The sequence below is a fragment of the Mugil cephalus genome, chromosome 22 (genome assembly GCF_022458985.1).
Source record: "Mugil cephalus isolate CIBA_MC_2020 chromosome 22, CIBA_Mcephalus_1.1, whole genome shotgun sequence".
In the NCBI taxonomy this organism is placed as follows: Eukaryota; Metazoa; Chordata; class Actinopteri; order Mugiliformes; family Mugilidae; genus Mugil; species Mugil cephalus.
The window spans coordinates 4,034,447-4,061,505 of NC_061791.1; the positions used below are offsets into that span (position 1 = coordinate 4,034,447).

The 27,059-nt window shown below is 41.9% G+C and overlaps 1 protein-coding gene and 1 long non-coding RNA gene across 4 annotated transcripts in view; one reads left to right on the forward strand and one right to left on the reverse strand.

The window, feature by feature from the left end:
- The window catches only part of LOC124999809, a 53,850-nt gene extending 42,635 nt beyond the window's left edge, over positions 1–11,215 (forward strand). The window contains exons 5-6 of the long non-coding RNA XR_007111230.1: positions 8,042–8,196; positions 10,049–11,215. This is a non-coding gene — a long non-coding RNA (uncharacterized LOC124999809). The remainder of the gene's footprint in view (positions 1–8,041; positions 8,197–10,048) is intronic.
- The window catches only part of LOC124999803 (ankyrin repeat and BTB/POZ domain-containing protein BTBD11-A), a 174,787-nt gene that overhangs the window by 70,053 nt on the left and 77,675 nt on the right, over positions 1–27,059 (reverse strand). The window lies entirely within an intron of this gene.

Below are 27,059 nucleotides of genomic sequence, written 5' to 3' on the forward strand. Positions count from 1 at the left end.
CAAAGAGCTGCTTTCTGAGTTCATTCGGAAAGAAAATGTGAGAAGTAAAAAAGTACTAGTTTTGAATCTGTAAAGTCAAACCATGCAAAAAAAAAAAAGGAGAATTATCAGAAAAGCATACTTGAATGATCAAAAATTAAAGCAATGTTGCACAGTATTGCACGACAACTAAGGTCCATGCTGCAACTTGCTCCAAAGGGTTACTATATAAACCTGGAAGGTTGTTAATAGTGGAAGAGTAAAATAAGATTTTAAAACATTCTGGTGTTATTACAATGAAACCCCTGAATTTCAGGAGGAAAAATATATCATATGTGACATGTATGTTTAAATAAGGTGTCACGTGTTAAAAATGTCATAATATAGTGATGAGTTGATATTTTCGAAGAATCCACAAACTTTAAATCAACATGAATTATGCTGCAGAAATAATTACCTCGCTAAACAGACACACATATGGCATACAGTACCGAGGTTCCCCTGATGTCTATGATCTCTAAACTTTCTAATCAGAATGTTAATTTGTCTCACTTGTAGCGCTACATGCAGCAATTACCAATCACATGAGATACACTTTTTTTTCCGGGGCGAAAGGTGCTACACCAGATGGCCTTCCTAACAACTTTCTGGTCCTGTGCCGAATCCACAGCGTTGGAGACAGCCGAGCATTGGAAACGACTTTAATTGGAGCGAATGCCAACCACATATGTTCCCGGATTGTAATTTACACCTCTGCAAAAACACCACGAACGTGATCGCCGTCTTTGTGGGTTGTTTTGTTTTCTCGCTTTAACCTCGCTGAGGGGCCCGGTTTTTCATCTTTTGGGCGTCTTTATCATGCCAGGCCAGATGGATTGCAGGTGCCCCGCCAGATGTCTTTCTATATTTACAACCTCCGACCAGAACACGGGGGCCTTATCGTGGTACAAATTAAATCAGCAAATCAGTCGCTCCGATGACGCCGGGGTCTGTCAGTCGGGCTGTTGTTTGCATTATGAACATCTTATATATTCAATAAGAGTGGTCTGCACTGTGAGGTCGGGACGTTGTGCGAGTTTCAATATGCGTTCTGACTCATCCCAATCACAGACGGGTGAGGAAGAAGGGGGAGAAGCATCGACTATCGGGCTGTTTGCAATGAGGTAACGACAAGGAGGAGAAAAACAGTGGAGTCAAAGAGGGTCAGCGTTAAGTGGTTTGGAAACGATGACGCGAACACAAACATTTATGGTTTTATTGCTCACTGATGCACAAGAGGACGTATGAGGGAGTCGGTCAAGAAGCAAATCTGATCAGCTACAGCTTTAAAAACCTCTGACAGGAGAAGTAAATAACACATGAGCCATCTTGTGACAATTCAGTATCCTGCTGGGAGACTTTTGGACCTGGCATTCCTTCGTGTGGATGTTACTTAGACATGTAGCACAGACCTAGACCAGACCAGACACCCCCACCCCATAGCAATGACAGAATGAAGAACAGCACAAGGCCTCCAAATTCGGTCGTCCAGTAACCAAAAGGTTGGCGGTTCGATTCCAACTAATCCCTAGTCTGTCAATCCCTTGGGAAAGAGACTTAGCCCACCTTGCCCCAAAGCAAAGGACACCACAGGACGCCCTCAGAAGGCCCATGTCCATTCCCTGATTGGAGGAACAAGGGAGACCTCAGAGCCTGATCGGTGAAAATTCATGCTAATTAAAGATAGCCAGGAGGTGAAGGAAGTCTTCATTACAAAATAAGCTGAAGCCAGTCGAGGTTTTAGTTTCCGCACTTACTGAGTTAACGAAGTCATGTGTGCAACATCTTATACGTGCTCCTGTTCCAGACGTATATATAGCACATAAACTGATTTAATGGTCACCTTCGCACCTTTTAATGTCGTGGAGGATACTCGTTCCTCTGGGTCCTCTCTGCAGGAATCCGCCTCAGGCCCTGATTTTCACCTAGTGTGGGTATTTTCACAGTGTACCAGGTGTAAAGAGATGCGCTGATACATCCATCCCGTCACCTCCTCCCATGCTGCCATGTGTACCCAAATAGAACACGTCTCTAATTTGGCAAGAGCGATGTTGACATTTGGATCCAGTGTCCTGTGGGAAGGGTAACGACTTCGCATTAGGATGCCGCTGCTACCGCGCAGCACCTGATCTGTTGTCGGTATTCAGTCAGATGTTCTCACACTGCACCAGTTGGTGTAAGTCAAACAAAAAATCCCCTCAAATCTGAGCATTATCGATCGCATAATTCTTCCTCTGAGAGCGGAAACGAGCGTTGCGAGGAAGCCGAGCGAGTCAGACCGGCCTCTGGCTACCGAGGTTGTGCTCCGAGCAGAAGGCTTCCCGGGCTCGATCCTCCCCCGCGGCCATAACAAAGTGCCCTCCAGCAAGATCCTGCACCTCTCCTGGCTCCAGAGTCTGCACCACAACAAAAGCAAGGGAAGCTTAACCATAACCTCGACTCAATCTATAGGAGAAGGAAAACTATCCATCCCACAAAAGCCTCCGGGACAACACAAGTGTTTCATCCCACCTTTTATACTAAGGCCTGCCAATGTGAAATTAAGCAACATTTTCCACTGAAACAGACTATTTTTTTTGCCTTTTTTTTTCTCAGCAGATGGAGATCATTTTGAAGACTGTGGCGTCTGATTTAACCTCTTTCTGCAGCAGCTGTTTCATTTCTTTAACAAACTTCGTAATAGCTTCTCCTGTAAACATCCCAGAATCCTGGACTACGAAATGCATGAAATGTCTGAATACATGGAATACACATTAATACACATATACAAATATATAACAAATGACAAAGAAGGATTAAAGCTCCAGAAAAGCTACTAAAAGGAGAATGGACATGGGCCTTCTGAGGGTGTCTTTGGGTCCTATGGGTTGAGGGGAGGGGCCTCTGTGGATCATCTCACATATACTTGATCAGTTTGGGATCTAGTGAACTTGGAGACTAGGTATCCATCATATTCCTCTTGAGGAATCCTGAGTTGTTGTACTAGAGTTATGTAATCCAGTCTGTAAAGTTCTGGGTCTACCAGGGTTTCCTTCTTTTAGCTCATATCAAGTAAACCCCAAGTGCCCAGAAGGCCTCTTCACTCCATGAACCACCTTAGCTGACCCTTTAGAGGAGCAGCAGGTCTCTAGACGTCCTAGTCTGGCTGCTTGCAAAATTGGGGTCAAAGACATTTACCAACGGCCTGATATGATCAACTGAGAGCAGTCACTTTCAGCCACTTGTACCCACGATGCCATTCTTTCTAGGGAAGGTGAGGATTTGAGGATAAATCCAACACCTCACATTTTGGGTCTCAACCAAGGATACATGTACAACACTTCTACAGGAGGCACAATAAACCATTATCTACCTCATTCTAACTTTTAAGACTTTTTTAAGAATTTTTTTTTCTACCTACAACTCAGACTTTTGATTACACATTAAACCCACACTAGTTTCAGGCACAGCTCCCTCAGTCTACCATCATTTCTTAGAATTTAATCAACCCAAGTACTAAAAACATGTGTGGGCTACGTGAGAATTTAAAATTCTGTGTTTCAAAGCTTTCTTTTTTTTTTGTTTGCAAACGGCAAATTCAACCTAGAATCAGAAGTAGAATCACAGCTGTAATAAGGGTTTTATTCATCTTGTGACCTTCAAAACAGCTACAGAATAAAACTTTAACTGGCTGGTAACAGTCAGTATGTTTACATGCATGTGATAAAAAAAAAAAAAAAAAAAATATTGCCTTATTCTGACTTTAACTGGACAATTTAAGTGCATGTAAACATGTTAATCCGACTAAAATCCCAGATAATGTGATTGGAAATTTTCTCCACCATGTTTACGCCTTAATCTGACTTTAACTGGATAACGCATGTGCGCATGCTCCACAACTGCTGGAGCATGCAAGAAACATGCAAGAAAGCTGGTCGTAGAAGAAGAAGAAGTAGAAAAAGGTAAACAGGGCTGGTAGAAGAACCACGTGAGGGATAGCGCCATCTTATCTGAACCATAAGTAGCACACATCATGTACGAGATTAAAAAAGCTGAACTATTATTCATCTGGTTGTTGTTTGAAATGCCGCAGGAACGACTCTTGTTAATTATATGGCGTAATAGGTCAACCGGAAAGGGGGCTGTATTCACATATCGCCACCTAGTGTCGAGGAGGAGTAGGACATGTTCCCGTTAGTTATTAGATTTTCTCTGTTGCATGTAAACTTGGACAAGGACCACATTCAGAAAGTCGAATTTCAAGCACTCTTAATTTCCACATGAAATTGGTTTGTGAAGAGAGAGTTGTTAAGCAGGAAGCCGAATCCATTCATTTTTGCTTTTTCACTCAAAAGAAACTAGTAAATAAAGCTCGTAATGACGACCTGCTGATGAGAAACCCCATTAGACGGTCATTTTGTCATTTTGTGCAACAGGGAAGCAGTTCTGTTTTTTGAGGGGAAAAAAAAAAAAATAAAGCAAAGCATGAAAATCCACGTTTTGTGCAGAGACAATAGCTGTGACGCAAGTCAAACGATCCGCACAGATGTGGACTGGCAGCTCTGTATTTGGGGGCGAAATGACGTGGTCTTGATGTTAAAGTTGGCGACATGGGCCGACGTGACCACACAGCGTGCTCACAGGTCACCGGGGCCGCGGGGGCGACCAGTCGGCGAAGGTTGGGAAGCGGCTGAGGTTACGCAGCTGTGACTGGCCGCAGCCCGGAGGACGGCCTCAGACGGATTCACACGTCCCAGCGGCGCCCGCGGAGCTCTGATCCCACAAATAAAAGACAGAGGTGATCAAGAGAGTGTGAAAGAACAACGGGCGCGAGGTACAATGAAGCCGAAGGATGCGGAGAGAGGGGAGAAATGAGAAAAATCTAAAAGTGATTGATGTGAGGAGATTGAAGAGGGGAAGTCGTGAGCGCAGGAAACAGACAGAGGGCCAGGAAGACATGTTTTTATCTTTCTGCTTCACAGTCATCACCCCGCTGAGGACTCATCCTCTCTCTTCCCAGCTTGAAGGAAAGTGACCAGCTACAACAAAATAAATACATAAAAAAAAAAAAATAACAAAAAACAAAGACCTGCATGAGAAAAACCTTCAAACTCTCATAGCAGATTATATTTAGCCTGAGCTTTCTCTTGATTTATTGCTGTCACTCTCCACCAAAACATCCAAGGCACGGTGTTATATGGTATTATTATTATTTTTATGTTAATAAACTAAATCGACCTTGTGTGAAAAGTCCACAGATGATCTCTTCCTTTCAGTTTTTAGAGTCTTTCAACTCATCAGCTGTTTTGAACAAAAGTGTTTTCCCTGAGGAGTTGGCGGAGACCAGAAACAGGTGCTCGGAAATATGGCATCAAATAAAAACTAACTTTGCTAACTCTCAACTTTTTAATGCAAAGTGCCAAACTTCAGACCTGAAAAATGAGATACGATCAAAAAAATAAAAAAAATGCAGTTCTTCTAATGACCACTAGAGGCTTGCTTCGAAAGTGAGTAAACGGACATATCGATATTTCATTATCGATCACTATTTTGCAACAGATTTGTAGTCAGGTACAAACATCTCTCTAATGTATATGTATAAATGTATTGGAAAATTTAAAGAACACTTTAAATTATGCATAATAAGGGGCGTGACCACTTTGAGTGACAGGTGGGTGCCCACACATGTCGCTAGCTGCTCGCCTCGCTTCCACTTCCTTGAATTAACCCAAGCGGTCACACTAAACCTGTGTCATTGGCGACTTTACATCGTGCTGCATCAAGAGCCAGACTCGCCTGTCTTGTGAAATCTGGAGGACAAGAAATACCCGAGCAGACGTAATAAACAGCGAGTATATTAGAGGCTTTGCTGATCCTACAAGGCGACAGACAATGATGTCCCTTTCCTCTGCAGAGATCTCATAAACAAGCACAAATCATCATCACGGAAAATGTCAAGCCCTTGGACTCCCCATTCTTTTGACGGTGCTAAGCTGCTGACATCTCCCGGATAAAAAACCAGGAGGAGTTCCTCCGAAATGAAAAGTTTAACAGCGAGGGAGAGGAAGGCCGAAGGACACAGAAGGTTTCTCTGCATCAGCCACTTCTCACGCTGCCATTCCCCGCTCGCAATAACGGTCGGCCGTCTGTCCCCTCCTCGCTAACGGGTTAACGTGACCCGCGGGCCTCTGAATATCGCCCAGTCACAATGTTCTGACATCCCCGGGCCGGGCCCAGATGGCCACCATATGTCCACGCACCACACGCGGCGAGCCGGGAACACGAGAGCCGACAAGGGGCGAGGAATGCGCACTTTTCTGAGAGCCGTGATTTGTTTAGCCTGCGTTCGCCTCTGGTGTTTATTATGGGTCTGTCTGATGGGAGCATCTGTAGCAACAAACTGTGTGTACACAACATACGAAACGGGTGGCGAGCTCCTCGGAAAGAGGGTCGGCTCTTAAATGATGGATTGATTGTTGTCTTTGCTTTAAAAGAATAGTTTGAATGAGCTTAGAGTAGTTTGTTGTTGTCTGGTTGTTGTTTGCAGATTCAATTGTACTTTAAGGGATTTAAATAATATTCCTGGGTCATATTTTGTTCCATTGTGGTCATCAAATCTGAAACCATGGCAACCGAGAATGCACACAGTCGTCATGAGCTTTATTTATTTATCATTTTTATTCTGTTTCCTTTTCTTCTTAAAAATCTCTCAAGGAACAGACGAGCACCAATGCCATTTTTTGTCCATTTGGGCAAATTTTTCCTCTTCATTTTGTCTGTGTTGGTGAATATGGTGCATGTTTTTGGAACAAAGTCTGTCTCTACACAAATTTTGAAATATAAAAAAAAAAAATAAGGTCAACAGAACACTGTGAAAACCAATACCACCCTCTTTTAACCTTAGCAAAATGTACAAAAAACTGCTATAAAAACTCAACCGATTCATATTTTTCTTATTTTTTTCTGCATAAATCTCTTGAACAAATTCAGGACTTAACAAAACCAAGAAAAGTTCAACCCTTTTGAGGAATTTTAACCCTTTAAATGCAAGTTTGATAACTTGAAGTCACTGTTTTTGCGAAAAAACAACAACAAAAAAAACATGAAATATTAGCTATTTTCCATAAAACTAACTTTTCAGATCAGTTTTGGGTATGACCAAGATTATCTAAAATATTGACTTGATTGCATTATAAGTTTTTGTGTGGCACCAGATTTAATATTTACTACCCTCTTGTAACCTTAGCCAATAAAAATGTCCCATTGACTTCCATTATAACTACATTTTTTAATCTCTCAGCCGTGGCACAATAAAATCACTCATTCTGTAATATCAGGGTTTCAATTTGGAGAAAAAATGGTCAAATTTGTCATTTTTAGTGCTCAACACTAAAATCACTTCCCCATTATAGAGCCTATGTATAAAATGTTGGAATTTCCTAAATCGTTATGTGAAGTTAATTTAAATAAGCTTATTAGAAACTTATTGAGCTGGTGCCTTTGTGCAGTGTATTAAATGAGCTTATTTCCTCTTTAAAAATGTCTTCTTTGACTTTCTGCTGAACCGTAGAGGGGAATGTCCGCCCGTTAGTTAAGGCTCGTTTAAGGTGCTGCGGGACATAGACGGCGTAACCTACACTTGAAAAGCGCAATCTCCCATCGTGAAGCGTGACATAAATATACAGTAGGGTTACCTAGGCAACCGGAGCCCGTGGCATCCACCAGTGACCAGCGATCAAAGATATGGATGACAGAGAATCGCTTTACACAGAATGTGCCCGCAGTTACAAACCCTTCTAATATTACAGGAGCCGTCTCTACCTTCCAATTCGTGTTTTGCTGCTGCCATGAACGCTGGAGCACTTTTTAGCCCACAGCATATTAAGATCTCCGAGTATTAAATGTACAGAGAAACCACGAAACCTCAAAGGAGAGGTTAAATGATTTGTCCTCAGAAAGAGTGGAGGAGCTGCAGGGAAAAAGCATTTATATGTAATTTTTTATTTTATTTATTTATTTATTTATTTATTTATGTATTTTTCAGGGACGCCAGCGCCGACGAGACAAAGCATGTCTGAGTGCATGAACATGAGCAGGCCGCATTTACTGCAATTACTGTATCAGTGACAGCGACTCGGACTGCTTTACACCGCAGAGAGGCACCCACGCCCGAGGAGGAAGAGTCGCGGCCGGCGGCAGGTCTGATCATGTCAGTCACACGCACACTGAAAGTCGCGTTAGACGAACGCTGTGTGAAATGAAATGTGCTCCACGTTTTCAGACTCATCCCAAAGACAATGAGCCGCTCCATCTGATAAATAACTTGAGCTTTCATTAATAATAATTCATGCACTCTTCACCCAAACTAATCAGCGTCACAGCGGACTGATTAATTAAGTTTATTAACATCTCATTTGGAATAATGAGTCATTTTGGTTAAATAAACTGTCAACAGAGTCAGAATTTGACAAAAGGCGACTAAACCACTTTATATATCTAAAACAAAATGTAATGAGACGGAGGTTTAATTTTAGTGTCAGAAACTGCACGTGTAACAGTATTACACACAAATCTGTTGTGTTTACTTGCGTTTAACTTTGTAACTGCTTATTTTTTTGGGAGAATTTTGTTGTAAAATCAAAAATTTGTTCTTAAATATGTCGACCTTTCATTTCAGTTCATGAACACACGGTTTATTTTGGAGGATTTTGCAGCGTACACACAATCTGCAAAAAAAACAAAAAAAAAGGAGACGCTCTTGTTTGTGGGTTTCGTTTCAGCAGCAGCATCATCATGCGTCTTCAGGGACTCAGGTGCGGTTGCGTTATTGCGCCTCGCCTCCCTCAGTGAGGAACGCCGTTGTGTTGCTAAAAGTTTTTTGGACGGTCGCCGCGCTCCCTTCTCCTGGTTCAATTATGTTCAATTATTCTCAGGCTGCAGCAGGAGTCGGCTTTGATACTTTTATATTGCAGCTACGGAGGCTTTGATGCGTGGACGTCACGTCGCACCTACACCACACGTCCTGGGCATCTGCTCCACTTCTTTATTACACTGCAGCTGCAGACACGCAATCAAAGATGTGAAGATTTTTGGGGGATTTTCTACTGAATGAGGTCAGATCTCATCTGAGGAAGAACTATGGAACATTTAAGTCTCGTCTGCATATAATTCAATAAGGATTTACTCGTCGCCCGTCTCTTTGTAGCTGACGGTCACTGGTGGATGATTCGGGATCTGGTTGGCATCTTGCATATTTTCCAACCCGAACGTTTCGAAGTGAAACAATCAGAACTTAAAACTTTGTCGTAAATGAACTAAACCAGCTCTGTTTTGGGGTCATTTTTGGTTTTTGGGGAGTAAAGTTTAGAGATGCAGCTTGAAACTTTTTGCAGAAAATGAGTCGTACAAATGTTTTTACCTCCAGCCCTCCTCAGGTAACCTTTCCTCAGCATGTTTTATCTTTATTGATCCAAGACAATCAATTCCAAAATTTGCAGAGATGGAGAAGCAGCCAGATAAATACTAGCTACCAAATGTGCTACTGTCAGGTACCACGCGGATGTTGCACGGAGGAGACCGGCGCGGACGGATGAATGAACAAATTGCAGAAAGTCTGTAAGATATTATGTCTGAGGCACTCGTGCACAGACTTCCTCGTTCATTTCCATCCGTTTATCCGAGGTCAGGTCACGGTGGCAAAAGGCTAAGAAATAATCTCCCCAGGCGTCCTTCTTCCCAGAAACACATTCCAGTTTATCCGCCTTCCAGCGGGTTCTGGGTCACATAATTCACATATTTTGATTGTTTTTTAATATTTATTTATCTTATTATATTTAGAACCCAGTGAGCTCTAAAAAATAAGTGTACAATATATAGTAGTTTTGAACTGGGAGAACAAAGGTTGCATGGTTGAGACGATATAAGAGATAAATCTATACCTAGAGAACATAAAAATTACCATTTTTTTGAATTATTACTGTGACACAGGTCCACATATTCTTACTGGAGCAGCAAGTCTGACTTTTTCCTGCTTGTCGCTCTTCATTTGCAGGAATCTGGTTGTCACCTCTATCCCCAAAGCCCTCTCAAACACCCCTGAAGACAAACCAACTCAGAGCCAAGTGAGACTAGACACCACCGGCTGCCAGAGAGGTTGAATTCTGGTGGTGGCAATTATACCTCGGGAAGGCTGAAGTGTGTCAGGTCCATCCCCGCGCTACCTCTCCGCTGATCCTCGGAGGGAAAATTAGCTGAGCTAGCTCTAACGGGATGAGGGAGGGAATCCATGGAGGAATTTAGTAAAAAAAAAAAAAAAACAGCCCCTCGTGCATGTATCACATGTCAGATTAGCATAGTGGGCAGAGAGGTGGATCATTTGGCATGAATATTACGCTTTGAAACCTGAAATAGGCCTGAACCGGCTCCCCCCGTCTCCTCCCCTGACAGCTGCCCTTGCGTGACTTTGCAGTGGTGACACGTTCGCTCGCGGCCTGTTTGAAAGGAGATAAATCCCCGATGGGTGGCGGAGGAAGGAGAGATGAGCGGCTTAGTGTCGAGCTCTGACAGAGACTTCAAGACGGCGGGAGGAGGGGGGGTGGGGTTCTTCATGAACATGACGGGAGGAGTGGAGTTACGCGGTGACCGGATCGCCGTCCGTCTCCGCTCACACATGATCATTAGACTCCTGGAGGCTCGGTTCTCAGAGGTGTGTTGTTAGAGAGGTTCATGGTTTATGTAGAAAAATATATTCCTAAAGGAGTGGGAGGAAGTAAAACTCATCCAGTCCTACGCCGTCTCCATCAGTTATTTAAAGCATCCATATTTTACAAAAGGAAAACAGATACTGCTTTCCTTTTGTAAAATACGGAAGCATTCAACGCCGTACTTTAGTGATCTAACACACAAAAAAATAAAATAGTGCAGAGCAGAACAGACGTATCGTATTCGCTGAATGAAGTGAAATTTCACAAATTCTCCGTGTGTCTCTTCTCATTTCCTGCATCATGGTCTTAAGGTCATTACCATGGAGTTGCCATGAATCAGTTTCAAACAGGCATCCACACATTACAAGAAAAAAGATTAAAAGGAGAGCGATGCTACGCTAACACTACGCGCCACGTCGACCCTACCATGGAAAAATGCAGCATCTTACACTGAAAATGAACCTTTTTTTGTATTTTTTCTTCATGTTTTCTCTTTTCATATGAGTTGCTGCAAACCTCTGTTTGCGCATGAAACAAAAGCTTGAATTTGAATTACCGTAACTCACCGATGGACAAAATTCACAGTGTGGCTGAACACAGGGAAGTTGCGCTTTCCGGAAAAACCGGGACGAGAGAGTTGTTTGGAGGAATTTGTTGGTTAAAAACAAAGTTAGCTCTACCCTTGAGACGTCACGAAGGTCTTCCAGACAAAAGCACAACTTCCCAGCGTTCAGTCACGCTTTGAATTTACCGTAACTCACATTAGTTTGCTCTACTGACAGAATCCAAATAGAGCACATTTCAACAGATCAGCAGCGATACGTTCAGGCTCTAAAGGGTTGGTGTTTTCTCCTAAATGCGACTCTTTTAAGTCTAATAAGTATTTCCGTTAATGCAGTGTTTTGAAGGACTTTTCTCCAGGAAACTTTAGCTTCTTTAGCTTTAAGCGTTTCCTTTTGTTGTTTTGGTGCAGTAGTACGGAATGAATGATGATCAGCGACCACCACCTCGACAAACATCCATGTTGCACAATTTAATAACTGACAGGACTTCATTTCCCAGAGTGAAGTACTTCTGTAGAGCAGACATGCATAGTCTTAGCAGGGGTCAGCTTAACCAACCGACATCAAAGCAGAAGAAGAGGAGATAGCTTTGCTGCTACAGGGACAATGGTTTTGGTTTACTGGCGACCTTAAAGACACGAGGGGCTCGGCCGAAGCCTGATCTAAAGCATCTCAAGCCGGCACGTTTGTAGCGGCAGCATCGTGCCGCAACTCAACGAGCCAAGTCGCCTGTCAGGCTCTCTGCTGACAGCAGATGGTGACGGGTGCTGCTGACTGGCGGAGAGGCCAGGGGCCACCCAAGAACCTGGGTCAAAGCTCCAGCGGGTGTCACATCGGGGCAGCGTCTCCGGCTGCCACTTACTGTCACCCGCGCGCCGCCCGGAGGATCCCGGGTGACAACTTTGACCTCCGCTGTCACCTTTTTAACGGAGGCGTCAGGTACGAAACGAGAGTTAAACAAACAGACCAAATTATCTCCATCATCCAGGCCGCACCCATCTGATATTTATATATATATATTTTCTCTCTGTCAGCGTCCTGCATTACTACAAAATGAGACAATTACTGTGCAGAAATGGCAAATCGTGACGGCGCAGTAGCAGGTGCATCGGCCGTCAGCCGTGGAATCTCTAAATTGACAAAGAGAAAACAATCAGAAAAGGGCACCGTGACTTCATTTGTCTTCATCTGTCTCCGGGTTTTCGGTTCTGTTTGTGTTCATTTTTTAAAGATTGGATGGAGCTCTCGCCGCCGAGGACGCGAGCGGAGGCAGATGGACGGAACAGGTGCTAGCAGGATTTCAGTGTAATATTCGCGCGCGTCGATTTGGCAACTGAAAGAGATACAGAGCGTCGGCAGTTTCTCTGGGACCCGCGCGCGTGAACTGATTGATGTGAATCAATATTTAATGGATTAATTATCCGCTTCCTCGTGAGCAAACCCATCCACCAGACTTGATTATGACTTGTCCTTGTGTGATGCTTTGCTAAACCAAACATTAGTGGAAAGCTGAAACTATGAATCAATTACTAGTACATGGAGAAAGTGTAAATTAATACATTACCGAGGCTCCGTTAATTAGTTTGGTCGTATTTAAAACAAAGATTTAACACACAATTAAATAATTTTGATTAAACGGAACTGTTTGCTGGATTACAATAAGCTAGGGAATAAGGCTTCCTGCAGATGGTGCAAAAAGAGAGTCTGACGTTTAACTCATGATGATATGTTATTAAATTAATAAAAGTCAGAAGTTACTAAAAATGTCAAAGATTTAGTTGTGAGCACTTTTCAAGCGTGCACCCATACAATCAGCTCAAATTACAATCATCGAATTTGCCCGGACGCATTTGCAGCTGTGTGCAGTAATCGCTGCTCTCTGCAGCAGAGAAACCTGGACTCAACACTTCACACAGAGTCTTTCAAACTTTAAAAAAAAAAAAAAAAAAGGAAAGAGGAGAGTCTAACAGCTCTCCTTCACTTTCACTCGAGGCCACTAAAGTGTGGAGTTGCTTCGGCAACTTTGAGGCAGAACTCCAGCTCCGAAGCTGCACAGATCTGTCAGAAACGGTTTATTCTTCAGTCAGAGGAGTCATCACGGTCCAGCTGTGACTGATAGGTAGGTCTACTGTAAACCCGAGACCGTGGATCAGTCTGACCTGGTGCGGCCACGTTCCCGGCCTTAACTCGCCGTCAAGCTCCAGATACCCGGAGGAAGAGGAAGAGGAAGAGGAAGAGTCAACCTGACAAAGACGGTCGGGTTTATAAATGAACCCCTCCGCATGAATTAAACATGAAGACAATTCCAGGAACTCTGTGCGCGCACTTTCTGAAACGCAAACAAAACGGAGCCGCGCTGTGAAGGAAGGTAAAAGTAAAAAAGGTAAACATGTCATCGCGTCCGCGCTTGATGCAGCCTCCCCGTGGGTCAAACAGAACGGGAACAAAAAAAAAAAAAACACAAAAAAGCTGCCTTTGGTGGAAAACTGACTTACAGTAGAGCAAATGTGCAGCGTATGGAGGACTGCAACACATCTCGGCTACAACACAACAAGTATACAGTAGCTCTGTGACCTTCTGAGCTATAATTCCCTCACATTTCATTAAAACAGATATTAATGATCACATCACTGAGGAAAAGGACTCATATAAGGGTGAGTGAGGAACGCCTACTCTGTCCACGATGGAGGGAAAAATCAATTCATAAAAAGTATTGGACCCAATCGGAATATTAAGTAACACCACGTAATCTGATGGATTTGCACCATTAATGCAGGAGTATAAGCAAATGGAACAGAGGTCTTCAACAGGGGGTGCGCAACCCCTAGCGGATCAGCGGGGGAACTGCAGGGGGAGTGGCAAAATCTTTGGTTGATTAGACATTTTTCACACATTTAAATTTCTTTAAATGCACGTTAACATGAATCCGACACATTTTAGTGAAGGGATAAATCAATGGTTGAGGTTTTATAAACAGCTCTAGTTTAATCTAGAACATATATAGTAGGTAGGGGGTTCCCTGCTTAATCTCTCCATCAGTTTGGGGGTCCCTGGCCTGAAAAACGTTAGAATAGAGGAAGGTATCAACGAGTTTAGGTGGGTTTATCCTATGTAATCATAAGCAATCTTAGTGACCCAGTTCTAGCAGAAACTCCCACAGCTCAGTTCCTTTCAACCACGTCCCGCACCATATGGCAGTCAGCCCGGCTCTGTGGCTGAGGAGAGCCAAGAAAACGACAAGCCTCGGCCCGTCAGTAGGTTTTCAACACAACTGGAGGCAGAGGAGATTCCGTCTGCACTTAAAAAAAAAACAAAAAAACAATATTTTTTTTACATTTCCGACTTGGCCGCTTGCAAAAAAAAAAAAAAGGAAGAAATAAAAAAAGCCCCTCGCCTTCCACAGTGACGTAACGGGAGGATCTCAAAAAGTCACAGTCTCCCTGCAGCATCCTCTGCAAACCCACCTCCGCCGACCGGCAGGCCTGTTGCCTAGTTACCTGGCTCTGCAGAAGTGCAGCGAAGCCTCGTGGGCCAGCACGCGAGGACCACTTCACTACCCACACCTCCCGCGTTACCACAAGGGAATAACAAAGTGTGTCGAGTTGTTTTCTTCTCGGATGAGATGGAACGCAAACAGGAAGCCCGACGACGGGCCCGTATAGAGAAATGGGTCACTGAGGTTACTTACACAGCACAGAGGAGGCACGACTGCCTCGTTTGCGGTGGCAAAATAGCAGCTTTCATCTCAGGGAACCCTTTACAGGCAATATTTTTTCTTTCCGCTCGGACTTAAGTTCCCCTTTAGCTCCACAAACCATTATAGATTTGTTGTTTTAGCATCATCCTCGTCATCCTAAGCAAAGAAGAAGCAGGTAGTTTGTGAACATATATTATTTAGCAGCTAGTGAGTCAGATTAAAGACCAGAAAGTGAGATAAGGGATAGAACAGCCTTGACAGAACATACCTAGAAGCAACAAAATGTTTGTTAAGGAATGCTGGTCCAGAGTAGCTCCATTGCTAGATATGGCATAGCTTCACAATATCTCGCATAACGATATTATATCAGCATCTCGATTTTATATAAAGTGCAAACATGAATTTAACCTTTTGGCCCAAAATGAATCATTAGAATAATTATATTTCAGTCTCCAGGATGGTGCAACAAAGATGAAAGCATTAGAGAAAGCAATGAATCACTAAATATGTTCAAATTATTCAGTGTGTTTACTAAAATGTCAAAAATTGGCATTAATACTTTAAACGTGTTACGGTAGTGCGGTGTCATGGGACTGAAAAGGAGAAAATAAAGATCCACAGAGGATGGAATCATGGTCTTTTATCATACGAACTCAACTTTTTGAGACTAAAATAATAAAATCAATAGTTTTTTGTTTTTTTTTTTGGTTGAAAAACAGTTAGCGAAGTTGGGTAATTGCTGGTGAAGGTCACCAGAGATGAACGTTGGCATGCTGGAGGGCGTTAGTAAAACAAAACGAGAGGAATTAATATCGCAAAATGTTTTAAAATCCTTTAAAAGTGTAGTCTGTTGAGAATTTTGCAGCTGAAGTTGGGAAAAGGTTAACGTCAGGGGCACAACGTTGCAGATTTTAATGAAGAGTGTGTAAAAGTAGCATATCTGCAGGCGTTCGTTAAAGCGGTAACAGTTAAAAAACGTGATGACGCAATTTATCATCTAACACAGGGGTGGTCAAACTCATTTTAGTTCAGGGGGGCCACAGCCCAGTTTGATCTGAAGTGGTCCTGACCAGTAAGAAGTGCAAAGAAGACATGTTTACAATTAATAATCTATCCTGTGTCATGTTTTGTCCACTTCTCTGACTACAACAGTGGACAAATCAGGGATAACAGTCATTTTCATTAAAAGAAAATACAGTCTTCTATTTAATGTTTGCACTTTAATATCATGCTGAGGGCCAGATTAGAACCTCTAGTGTGTCCTCGGAGGTACATCAAGGGGGTCGCAAAATCTTTGGTTGGTTAGACATTTTTTATATATATATTCAGTTCCCAGGTGATATCCCATGTGTGTATGCATGTTTACGTCAGGTATGTTTATGTTTACAGCAGTTCCGCCGCCACCCTACTGTTGCACATGTCTGAAATAAAAAAAATAAAAAAATACAATATATTGAATAGATGCCAATTCATCTCTGATGAACTAGACTGGCTGTAAAAAGCAAACTCATAAAAGCCAGAAGCAGAAGCAGCTTCATTGTCTGGCTGCAGGACATTATGTGTTATTGTCTGACTGCCTGGTGTAGTTAACTGAATGACCTACAGCCACTCAGGATCGCTGCGGGGGGGGGGGGGGGGGGGGGATCCACATGGACAACCAATGTAACAAACACCGTGTGCTGAATGGAGCTGCTATTAATAATGACCCCGGAAAACAATATTCGCAGCATTTTATTAGAGCCGATGCGACACCTCTGGAGAGAGATCTCACATCGCCGTCGTCTGCTGTGATTATCGGGCCTGTTGCATCTTCCCCGCCGTCAGAGGCTCGCTTGTGTTCAAACAGAAACCCCTTCGCTGTGATCATCCCGTCTCTGTCGGCTCTATCGACGGTTCCAATTGTTTCCGAACATGATTTCTAATGCGACGCGTGGCCAAGCCACCGTGACCCCAAGATTGATTTTGCGGCTCTTGTCAAAATAAAGCGAGGCCACTGTAACGCCTGCTGCTGCTTCACCTGGCTCCATTAGCATACTTATGAGAACCGAGTGGTTTTCTGACACTCCTAATAGGACGAGCGTGTGTGATCATCGCTACGTTCGGATTAATTATCCAGGTTGTCCCAGACTCTCAAGATTTGAAAATAACGACCACACTCAATCACTGAATTAGAAAGTAATGGGCGCTATTAATATTTATTTTCTCTTGCTTATACTGTTATTCTTCTCCTAATGACTCCCAGGTAAGTGTGTTTTGTAGGAAACTCATTAGGAAGTGCACTAATTTAAAAACAAAACAAAATCTATTCAGGGCGATGCTGGACTTTTGTAGAGCACATTTAAATAAAAGCTCCAAAAAGCCATTCCATTATTTTGATCCAGAAAATAAATAAATAAATAATAAATAAATGAGAATTTCAAAATTGTCCCTTTGTTTTAGTGCAAAGAAGTACAATCTGAAAAATGTTTGCATAAAATGAACTAATCTTTTACAAAACATTTTATGTAAAATCTGAAATTTCTTGCAATTTCTGCGCATTGTCGCCACCTGAACTGTTTAGTTCTGGGTCTCAGTGTTGTGTTACGTCCACAACAAAATGGTGTCATCCACGGTTGAAAAATAACCAATAGCAGTTTCTACAATTGACAAATTGCTGTCTTCTATGTAATTTTCACACTTTACACTGGGCCTGTTTTGGCTTCCCCGACTATATGTTTGACACCCTTGGTCTAAAACAATATGCAGATGATGTTCGATTCTATATGGAGTGCAAGAGATGCTGTCTTTTCTGTAAGCACTTGTCCACAGAGTAGGAAAAAGTTTTTTCAGTGAAAACCAGAAACATGTTTAATGAACCATTTTTACACCTTAGAATGTAAATCTAATGTGTAAATTTGCACATATTTAGCAAACAACAAAGCTATTTATAACTATTTCCATTAAAACACAGGAAATGCATCACGCGTTTTTGTACAACTATTTACAAAGCTATCAAGTCCCAAATCTCTGGCCACAACTATTCCCTCTTCCTTAGGAACCACTGACACATCACTTCCTGATTTGTTGATGGGATCCATTTTTCCACCAATAGGAAAAGGGACTGTCATGTTTTCTTTTCCTTTAGAGCATTTGAAGCTGGTTAGCAATCTCTGCTTGTTAGTGTTTTCTTTTTTCACCAATCACGTATCGTAAATTATTTCTAATAAGTCACCTATCAACACAATTTAAAAACTGGTATATAGTTTGAAGTTAGTACTTTGTACAAAAGTTGAAAGGGAGATTCAGTGATGCTGTGTCTTATTGCTACATCGTCAGAAATTGATCATGTGATTTAAACGCACAGGCGCATCCATCGACTCCAGAGGGTTTTTCCTTCACAGACACACTTTCATTTGTGTGGAGATTGATTCGCTCCATTTATCCCTCTAAGCTCAGAGATTTGACATCGTAGAGTTCCCCGTCTGTCCATCATCGGACCTCATTTAGGCCACAGTTTATTTGTTTTTATTAAAAATGTTGCCCTGCACTTCTTACCTATCATTATTGTTTCCTTCCTCTTCTTTCTGTGGCCTTGAAGATGAAAAGTGTTTACTGGGCATGAAGGCTGATGAACTGTATCCAGAAGTCCAGTTGTCATAGATGAGCCAGGTGGAGCAATGAATGCTTGACTCTACCTGCCCTTCACAAAAAAAAAAAAAAAAAAAAAAAAAACACTCTGCAGAGCCTGCTCTGATGCTGTTCTCTCTACAGGCTGATGAGGGCTGCAGAACGAGTGATTTGATTTGAAAGTAAATCAGGACAGCTTAGACGAGCTGAAAGGAACAATTGGAGATAATCTCCATTCCATCGCGGAGCCGTAACATCCCTCATTTCCGAGGCCTTCCTGTCTCCTTGAATCTAAGTTACTGTATTAGAGCGGCGCCTCACCTTCGTCGTCATCGTCGAGTTTCTTTTTGAGAACCGTGCCTCGTTTGATTTAAAAAACTAAATCACATCAGTGATCTTTCTTTTCTTTGTAACCGGGGGGGAAGCTCAGTTCTTTTCTGTCTTTCTGCAGAGTCACGACTCAGCGAAGTATTCCAGGAAATCTGTTTCCTAGTCTCTCAACCTGCTGTCCACGCGGTGGGCCGCAGCCAAGGAGCCGTGCAGCCATGCAGCACTCAGAAACAAAAGAAGTCGATTTCTGCACCCTGTCTTTATCTGTCCTTAACAATCCTTCAGGTTACTTCACTTTAGCATTGATTAGTCACAATACTAGTCAAATTGTGCATGAGTGGCACATCCTCAGGGAAGCCGAGGGAGTAGCTAGACTCTCATGTACCCGTGTATTATTTTCACAGCTTTAAATGTAATGTAAAATGATAATAATAATGTGTATTTATAAATAGATCTAGGGTGAGTTTAATATAGAACACACATAGTAGGTGGAAGTCGGGAGGGATACTGTCATTTTCTGACTTCTCTCGTGTATTTTTGAGCTCAAATATGAGTTTATGGTAAATTGGATTCATTTTTAAGCAATTTTTTAGACTCGTCAAAAGACATTTTACATGATAAGAGTAGAATTAACCTTCACAAAGAAACCATAATCAACATCCTCTCAGCTTTATGGTGCAACTCACTGTGTAATTTGTCTAATTTACTCTCGCTTCTCCTGTGGCGCCAAATTTAGTAAAAGGAAGCTCTATAAACGAAAAAGCATTAGAAGAGCCAGATATATTTTTTCCCTCCAGTTGCCAGAAATTAACCAATCTACTGTATTGTTTTCCCAAATCTCTCTGGAGCTGTGAAACCAACCTCCTAAATTTACTTCCTTGCATCATGGAGGAGTAGCACCCCTCCAAAAGAATGGCTGCTTAGAGGCAGTATTGGAACGCGCCGTATGTTATGGATGTTTGCGCAGTAAGCAGCGGACGTCAACGTGCCAAACATAAACTACTAATTAGTCATTTCAGCAGATTTCAGCCGGTTAAAACCGAGCCAACAAAACACAACCACCGTGCACTACAATGACCCCTGTGATATGAGATGGGGCAGGGAGCAGGGGGAGCTGGGTTCTGGTGAAACCACGGAGCACTTGTAAATGTTGTAGCCGTGTTTATATCCATCGGGAGGACACTTATTAGTCCTAATTTCATTCCACGGCATCAAAACTACGCAGCCAGAGTCTTAGTCAGCAGAGTGGTGACTAATTTTGTCACAGCTGCTGTTCCCTGAAAGGTCGGCACTGTCAAGGTGATTTGTATGAAAGTTTTGCACAGCGCCATGTATCTGTGAAATCCTTTCCGAAATCTTGGAAACAAGAATGGAGCATAACGCCGCTGGCAAGGACGACGTCCACTGCCCACTGAGAGAATCTCTGCCAATTAAAAGGAAGATGCAATCAGGCTTGACGCTCGAAAAACAACAAAATTAAGCACCCATGCTGACTGTTGTGTTGCAAATTTATCACTTTATGCAAACAGCTATGCAGTTTTTCTTGTGGAATCTCAATTTCTGCCAAAAAATTTTCTTGAGTGAATGCAGTGGTGAGCACTTCATACACTCAAGGACCGTCCACCCTTGTTTGCTCACTCTGTGTTTTCCTTTAAGTGCACTGGAGGAGTCCGGCTTATGTAACACCATCCAATTATCGAGCCGGGTCAGCTGGAGGACCAGTCGTCCTTACACAGCAGCTCTCCTCTCAGGGTGTGGCCATTCTTGTGCCCTTCTTCTTCTTCTTCTTCTTGTTTTTTTTTGTTTTGTTTTTCACCATCACGACTGAACGCGCCTGGCACAAGTCAACCTTCCAGCCACGGGAGCGAACAGGACGGCTGCCCAGACCTCACTCGCCAGTTTAGCTGAAGATATATAGACGGTTCATAAATATACAAACCAGGAAGCCAAGGATGTGGCTTTTGGGAAGGAAAAGGTTAGCTAGTTAGCAGGGGGTTGATGAAAAAGAAATTTGCAGCAAGCCAATCAAAGCTAAGTATCAACGGGTCCTAGAAACACAGGTTGACCTAGTGAAGGCCTGATTTTCTTTATTGATAGATTATTCACACAAAAAAATGGAGCAACGCTTGCACTCTATTTTAGAGTTGAACATCATCTGCATATTGTTTCAGACCATAGGTCTTCAACAGGGGGTCCGTGGAGGCACTGCAAGGGGTTGCAAAATCTTTGGTTGATTACACATTTTTTATATATATGTTTTTTTAATTTTATGACAATAATGGATCAACTGGTAGTAATTGTTTGGCTTTTCTCTTCTTCTGGTTTTCTTGGTCTTATGTAGAGGGAAACTGAATATTCGTATATAACGTCCAGTCTCTTAAATGTTGTATTTTTCTTGGTTCTGAATGATTGTAAATTAATTATTTTTATAGGTTTTGGGTGTGACAAAAGAAATTTAACTGTAAGTTTTACAGACAATGTGATGATAGTCGTAGCCCTGTATGGATTTTATTGTAGGAAACATGCTTAGACCCTCCAAACTTCATTAATTGCTGTAGACGATTCTTGTTTTCCTGAATTCCAACTTCAAAACACACACAACTTATTCCCTGAGTTGTTTTTCTCACTGAGGTCAGAAAACCTTGGTGATAAACAAAAAGCTCCATTAAAGTTGCTGTAAGATAAATTTGCTGGCACTGCCTCACCTCATTATTCACAAAAAAAAACAAAAAAACACAGTAAATTTCCCAGAACTGCCGGAGAAAAGCTGCAGACAGGTTCATCCTTTAATGAGGCACAGATTCTCTCAATCTCTGCGTGCTTTATAAATTCTTTATTTTCTCGAGCGTGACCGAATCCAACAGAATCTGCTTTCCTCTGTTCGCTTGCACGAGGTGTCGAAGTATTTCGTCGCCGCCTGCCGTGCGGCTCGGCCCTGCCGTGTTTCTTAGAAGTCCCACGAGCCGAAGTACAAGCCACAGTCATGTATATTGCAGGAGTCTGCAGCGCAAATTCTCCATCCAGAGATCTTTGAAATGATGTTGTACACATATTGCCACTTGGCCACGCAGGGAACGAAAACAAACGGTGCGACGCTATTTGCTTTTCTTGAGCATGGAGTATGAATATTTCACTTTGAAAGTTTTGCATCTCATCCTGCGCCTCACACTCCTGTCCTAAATCCAACTCTTTTACTGATCTGCCCCTACATACCCCAAATGGGTGGAGGCTTTACATAACGCCCACTCTGGAGCTAGAAATGAACCACAGCTGGCCAAAATAGAACAAAACTCCTTAAATAACCCTGGTCGTTATATTTTGGTGTAAAATAAAAACAGGGTCTGTGTTTTCAGTCTGCATCTCCACTGACAAAATACTTCTTTATGTAAACCCAACCATGAGGGTGAACCAAGGTGTTTCTTGTAAATCTGTGCACATTAGACATTTCAAACATCCAGGGGAAGATGTTATTCCAGATACAGATCTGTCCCTGCAGGGAGTGAATTATCTGACAAAGAATCTGAGCTCGGGGGATGAAAGCAAAGCGACGGGGCTGTGTGCACTCTTTTCAAGTATCTCACTTCATCCTGATCAATTTTCCACAGAATGTGTTTTAATTCTCTAAATGCTGTTCTAATCCAATTTGTTGGCACGCCGGTTTATGGCAGTCTAATGAATACAAAACCCTTGAGGCTTCTTCTTCTTTTTTTTTTTGTATGTTTGTGGTGTGTGTGCAGTAAAGATCAAAAATACCCATTTGCGCTTCATCGTCATTCTCACAAGGACAATTTCTCCCTACAGCCTCTTTGTGCAGGTACCATTAGATAAAACATTCACGAGGGAGCTCATTCTTTTCAGGAACACTACCTGAAATGGTAATTTTCCTCTTTTAATTGGGGATGAACCTTCTGTTGTCGCACTTCACTTCATGATATATTTCCTTAAAGCAGCAGGCAACAAAAAACAAAACAAAAAAAACAACTCCAATCAAACAATTAGTCGGAGGTTCAGTGGAAATTAAGAATGACAATATTTAATTTCATGGTAGGTGAAAGTAAAGGATGACAGTTTGCCTTTGTTTTTTTCTTCCAAATGTCTTAAAACATGTCTGAAGACATTTAAATTCAGTTTAAAACTGGATGTTCCACATGGATTTTCCAAAAATGAAAATATGTGGCACACCGAAGCCAAAGTCAACATCTGCGCCGTTTCACATTTTATTCTAACATCAGTGCTGATGCATTTTTGGCTAAAAAGTCACCTCAAACTGTCAACGATTCAAAACTCCAGCTAAATTATGAGACGTGTTACAAATAGACGCTGTAATTAGCTCTTCTTATGAGAGGTGTTTGTCTGCTTTTAAACTGGTAGAGTCAGTGTTAGTGTTACTGGCAGGAATGATGACCAAATCCAAGTTATCATCATATATCACCAGTTTATAACCTTGATCTCCAGTGGCTCAGTGTAGCTGATGGGGACAGAAAGTTGCAATGACTGAACTTATAGGAATTATGCATCTTGTAACGTAATGTATTGACTTACTTTACTGATTATATTTTAAATATGATAACTAGTCATCCTCAACCTTCCAAATGCTGCATACGGCAACAGACGCTTTCAAGGTCTAACTCTGACGAACAGTCATAAAACCAGCCACATTAATTAAGGTTAAAGTCAAAATCAATTCAGATTAGCATGTGCTTGATTAAATTGGCCAGAGTCATTAAACCGCCTCTCTCCTCAGTGAGAGGACGACGGGAGTAAAGAGAGAAAAATGTTCCTGCTGTTTGGAACCAATCCAACCAAACTTCCAGCTGCACGGTAAAAATAAATAAATAAATAAATAAAAGAGCTGGTGCGAGATGAAGAATGACAAGTAGGATGCTTTCCACACTTTTCATCACTGCTCCAGTGGTTTTTAACCCCCACCCCCGGTGACATAGAGAAAAATCCCCACTATGAATTTAATTAAAAAAGACTTTGTGGACAGTGTTGTTAAGCAGAGGTGACGTGAAATATAATCATGATGAGCTCATTACAGTGGATGAACACGTCAGAAGTGGACCTCCGACGGGAAGTTTTTTAGTAGTGCTGTTCTGGGCCACACGGCCAACATGGAATATTAAGTAATAGTCCAATCAAATTTAAAATGTAATATAATTTAACTGGTGTTTAACGATGCTACACGAGCAAAGTGACAGAAACTCTCTTAATGCAATGGGCTAAAATATAATGGTTGATAATCAGTTGGGCGGCTTCCTTCAACAACAAATTAGGCTATTAGGCAATAATAACATAATCTGACTAGTGTTGACTTCACTATACTAATGAACACAAATACAGGAAGTGATTGGACTAATTATTTTTTCTTTCTCGGTGCTTCCTATGTTGATGACAAAATCCATTCGAAAAAAAAGGATAAATTAAGATTAATTGATTGAAAATCTTCCATCCAAGGCTAACAGGCTGCAGCTAAGCTAGCAGAACTGAAAGGCTATAATGCTCAGGACAGCGGCTAATGTTACAGGACAGCTAGCGAAATTATCAAAAGTATAAAGAAATGAAGATAATAAAAGTTGAAGCCCGAATGTATGATAGATGTTGTTACTGTTAGCTGATAGCATTAGCATGGTAAAATACACTTCATAGATAACATCTGTTGGCCATTTTGAAATGAATAAGGCTGGTCTTTAACCAATGCTAATGCTAATGTTATAATACCTTATTTTTACATGAAAGCATATGACATTTGTTGCTATTTAAGCTGGAAGCTAAAGTTTAGCCTATACGTTGCTGTTAGCATGGCAACATACACTAGATCTAGCACCACAGGATACCATAAAACCTATTATATATAGCCCTGATAGCTTGATGCTCAAGCTCAGATCTTATCTAATTAACTAGCGTGCATACGTTCTTTAGCATATACGCTACCATTAGCATGGTTCTAGTAGTCATTGTCACTAACATCTCAGCCTGTGTGCTAATATTTATCATCTAGACAAAGCGTTATGTTTTTATGCAAACATTAGCATGACATCATGCTATGTTAGAAGTGATCTAAAGCTTTGAAGCTAATGAGAAGTTTCTTTTGAAGCTGCAAAACGAGTGCTAAATTTAAAGTTTATCGGCTAAAGTAAATCAAATATTTGTTGAGACATTCATTCAGGTGGAATTTCAGCTGTTACCTGACACAGTTCACTTGCCTCTTGAAAAATATTCCGTATAGAAACCAATATAAACGAATCTCTTTTAAGTGTGTACTGGCAACACTTGAGTGTGGATCTCATGGTGGGATTCACAAAGCAACACCCACAACCAATGAATATATAATCCTTCCAAACTCTACTGAAGCTATATCTGTCTTCTGGCTGTAGAGTAAGTTAACAGAAAATATACAGAATATGACCATCCTTGTTAAACGTCAACTGTGATGATACATGAAACCGCAGTGTTTTCATCCAGGCTGCAGACACACAGTTGCGTCAAAAGCACCTCGGCTGATCTCAACAAATCCAGCCGAGTTCATGTTGAAAGAAGGTCCGAGGAGAGATAAGACCGAGTCAAGATTAAGAGCAAACCACAGAGTTTTGTAATGACCAGCAGGGATTTACAAAGCTTTTAATGTCCACCTACTGTAATATAATTGGTTGGACTAAAGCAAGAAACAGCTGGATGATCCTGTTGCCATTTTCTCCCGCTGCTCTGTCACAGCGTGCATGCTAACCATACACCCCCCAAAAAAAGAAAAAAGAAAGTGTCGGATCATAGACCGGATGTCTCCTTCAGAAAGTCTCTGTTATCTCCCACCTCCGACCTGAGCAGCTTCTTGTTCGGGACCGATAAGAGCAGATCAAAACTGAGGCGTGACACCGGGCTAAAAGGCAGGAGTTTTAACCGGCGCGCTCTGATAAGACGTAACCTTTAGGCTGTTGCGGAGATGTTGCAGAGCACTGACACAACCTGAAATACGCTTCCATATCAATGCATGAACTTGGGAAGTTAAACCACTGGAGATCAGCCACCGCGAGCTTTCCAGGAAACGTTAAGTTGCTGTTTGAGCTGTAAAATACTACAAAGAACAAGACAGATTTAATAATTAATAACTTTGTATGGATTTTAAAAGTGTGCAAGGTCCACACATCAAACTAAAGTGGACATAAATGTTATTTTTGAATGAATGCAGCACCATCCCTTCATGAACTATCGAGCTTCTGCATCAATTTGACGCCATAGCTGCAGCAACAGTCCAGACCCAAGTAGACCTTAACCCTAGGGCTGGGTGGTATGACCCATCCCTAGGTTTAAGGCCAGTAGATTGACTAATGATGACCTATTTTACTGTGATGATGAGTAAATATTGTAGAATAATCCCACACTAGTAGTAAAACAGGTTTGCATGGCAACGTGTTAGCGCTGACTGCTGATGTGGAAACAGAAACAATTATGATTTAATTTATTTTGACATATCTATTCATATTTAAACTGCTATGTCTGTAACGTCAATAGCAGCACAACCAGCTACCGTAATAACTGTACTCTGCGTGCAAAAGCTTAAATTGAGGACGTTTTTGTGGACACCTTTAGCCGGGTGGATAGGTCATCCAAAACGGGGACTGTCCCCAGAAATTGGGGACATCTTGTCACATAAATAAACATCACAGCAACGTTGTTTTGGTCCTTTTGTTCTGTCACTTCGTTTCTCGGTCTTTGCCATCTTCACCACGCCTCACAGTGACACAGTCGCACCATGCGTGTTTAGAAGCGTTGTGAACGTTGTGTAATTGGCAAAATACTGGTATGAACCGCCCAGCCCTAGGTTACTCATGTCCCACAGCACTTTAAATGAGCCTTTACTCATTACAGTATTTGTCTATATCAAATGTGCAAGGACACTTTTCCTCTCCACAGTCACTTCCTCACAAGTTGCAGCATCTCTGGGTTTCCTCCAACAATGTCTCCGCTGTTTCTCCTCTAATCAGCTCGGCTTGTTTTTCTTACTTCTTCCGTTTATATATCCAAGCTTAAAGCTAAATGACATATTCAGATCCCCGAAAACTGAAAAACAAAAGGCAGTATTTTGAAACTCGGACCTTGATTAAAGTCATTTAAGAAAAAAAAAAAAAAAAAAAAAACTGCACGGGGGAATTTTCGAAACTTTTC